The sequence below is a fragment of the Pteropus vampyrus genome, unplaced genomic scaffold, assembly GCF_000151845.1.
Source record: "Pteropus vampyrus isolate Shadow unplaced genomic scaffold, Pvam_2.0 Scaffold26, whole genome shotgun sequence".
Lineage (NCBI taxonomy): Eukaryota > Metazoa > Chordata > Mammalia > Chiroptera > Pteropodidae > Pteropus > Pteropus vampyrus.
In genome coordinates, this window is record NW_011888807.1 from 12,258,781 (window position 1) to 12,262,148 (window position 3,368).

Here is a 3,368-nt window from a genome sequence, read left to right on the forward strand (position 1 = left end):
GGTTTCAGTTATGTCGTTTTTCTAAATAACAATTTAATTTGCATTGGAAGTTCTAACTCAAATAAAGCACAAGCCTAAATTGAAAGTGGCTGCTTTCCTGCCCTATGTTCTTATTGTAGTCTGTATTTGTGATTCAGGAGAATGACTCTGGTTATCATCTCTTGGTGAAAAGGAACATTCGAGCATATCGGGGTGTAGCAAGATTATAGAAAACCACAGTTCTGATATCAGTTCAACCGCTGTCTTGCCAGGTGACCTGGGGAGAAGTCAACTTGATCTTCTTGATCCACTTTTCTTTTTTTATAAAGTGAAGGCAATGTTCTGTTTCTAGCTTACTTCTAATGATTATGGGATCAAATGAGCAAATGCAATGCAAATGATTTGTGTAAACTGTGAGCTGTCATAAATGAAAGGTACTACTATCCTGTGCCAGACTAACCAAAATTGGACCAGAAGATAGAGAGACTTCCATGATTGAGTGGTACAAACTAGGGATTCATTGCAATCCAATTATCAGAGTAACTAAAAGAGTGGTGGTTCCAGTTTACATGATTATTTCAAGATCTAATTTATTCTATTCCTGCCCCAGACAGTCGACTTCGATTTGTACCTCTGTCTTCCACTTGATATTTTTAGCAAGTAAGAAGGTCTTTAAGGATTTTTTTCCTGAAAGTATGATGAATTACTTCTTTCTCTGTCATGGACTGGATTTAATAGAAATCAATCATGAGTCCAAAAATTAAGTTTACACTCTACTTCATCAGTTGCCAAAATTCTCATACTGACAGTCTAAAAATATGCTTAAATAAATTTAATTTATTTAATCTCACTTTTAACATTTGTTTATTAAGGGATTATTTCCCCCCCATGATTTAAGAAACATTACAAAAGGTTTATAACCTCAAATTTAGTTTCCGGAAAGTGACAATTAGTGTGTGTGATAGATCTTAGAAGATATCCTTAGGATATAATCTATTTATGAAAAAGACCAGTTTTGCCTACAAAATAATGCTTTGTCTAGGTACATTAACCAAAACTACTGAATGCCAAGTATCGAGCTTCTAGTTAAAATCTAGAGATTTAGAAATGACTAAGACACATTCTAATTACATTTACACAGTAAAAGGAGATCCTGCATCAGAATAATTCAGAAAGGTTATTAAAAAAGGGACATATCTATTTCCCATTTTAAAAATTAAGATACTGGCATCTACCTTACCTTCTTCACAGGGTTGTGATAAGAATAAAAAGTCACAGAAATTAGTAAATGTAAAGTACTGTTTAAACTGCAAGGCATTTGATACAGTAAAGTCTTATGAGTTTATCACATATCTTGATGACTGAAATTTAGATGAATTAACAAATTCAGTGTAAGTGCATGTTCCTATTATTATTTTCTTAGTTTTTACTGATTTTTCTGTCTTGTTAAAAGTTCTATCTCATATGTCAATAAAATATTATTGGCATTTTTATTTTTCTTCATTTCTCATTTTTTGAGGATCTACTCCTTTCGATCACATATTGTACCTTTGTTAATGCTGACCTGTAACTAGTTCCCGTTGGTTTTAATTAACTGGATTAAGATGGTCGGGCTGTTTTCATTCATTGCATCTTCAAGCCTTGTCTACCAAAAATGCATTAAAAATGTGAGGTTGGTAATGTGTGTACAGTCTGTGAGGAAAGGGATATTCCTCCTAATTACAAAGTATTGGTTTGCTTTTATACAAAATTCCAAAAAGAGACTCAGAAAGTCATTATTTAAAGGTGTGGATGGAAGAGCCCTTGTTCTTAAATGTTTATTATCATCATGATTCATGGAGTTAAAAGGGGGAGGGGGAAACACTGCAATGGAAATTGTATGTAAGAATTTTGTACTCAGAAGCCTTTGCTCAATGCAAATTACTGGTATGCTTGCTTTATTATAATTTCTACCAAATTATGCACTGCAAATCCTGAAAGAGCCCTCAGGCTAAACTGCATGCTTCTGTTATATTACACATGAACAGATCTTGCTGAGGAGATGGTCCAGACTCCATCCTACCCCAGCTTTGAGGCAGATGTTACCTTGCTTATGAGGAAGTAATTCTCTTAATATACTTCTTCCTGCTGTCAGTTGGAGGAGGGCTGATGAATGATTAATATTTGACATCATGCAGTGTCTGAGCCTAAATTCTAGCAACTGAAATCTTCTTTCATACACTACCACTGCAAAAGATTGTGTGTGCTTGTGTGTCTGTGTGCCTATAATTTCAGGACATTCATTTGTTTTTAATGGATAAGTGGAAAAATATACTAATGATTAAAATGTATATTTTTTTGCTTATATAGACACTACTTTATTGACAATCCAAGTAGATTGTCTAATGTTGCTATTATATGTTGATTCAGAAAATTATTTAGCTCAAGGCAGTCAATTCAACTATATGAACAGTACCATTTTGTCTTAAGGCTAAATTGCATTTAGGGATATGGGAAAGTGAGTAGTGAAAGTGAGAGATTTATTTTTCTATCTTGGCTTTCCATGGGTGATGGACACCAATTCAATTAGTCTGATTTTCTTATTTTGCTACATAAGATAATTGATAGCAGTGTTCAACAAATAGGAGGTTTTCATTTTACTTTTCAGTTTTTTTTTATTTAAAAGAATATAGTAAAATCTTATTCTATTACTTACTATGTGCCACTTATTGTTTTAGATGTTTTTGCATATGTCACTTGATTATTGTAACACCCCTGTGTATAAACATTATGCTTATTTGCAGATGAAAAAACTGGTTAATTCACTTATTCTCTGATTCTACAAACACTTATGAAATTACTAAAATGTCCTAGGGATGGCTCTGAGCACTGGGGAACACCATGGAGATAATGTACTATAATCTTGGCTGATATTAACTTAACTTGTTAATGGCAAATGCTTATATCCAATGAGAGGAGTTCCCACTGTGAAGGAGACTTTTCCAAGGTTATGTGGTTAATGGGAGCTGGTATTTCAGATTTCATCTTCTTTCTCTAAATTCATTTCTGTTTTCATAACATGGTACTATAGTTTACATCAGAATAACGCTTGTCTCTCCTAATTCCCTAAGTTTACTGAACCAAATATCATCTCTGTTAGTTCTTGTCTTGTTTCAGTCATCCATTTATGATAGAGCAACAATGTTAGTCTGATAGTGTGTGTGTGTGTGTGTGTGTGTGTGTGTGTGTGTGTTTCTGTGTCTGTGTTTGTGTATGTGTGTTTCCTTTTTATGTGGGAGAAAAGATGTTAGTCAAGGATTGGAGGAAGTAAAAATACACTTACACATACCAAATACACTGACAAGCCTAAATAACTAAATCAAATAAAAGAAATAAGCCAGAGAAAAAGA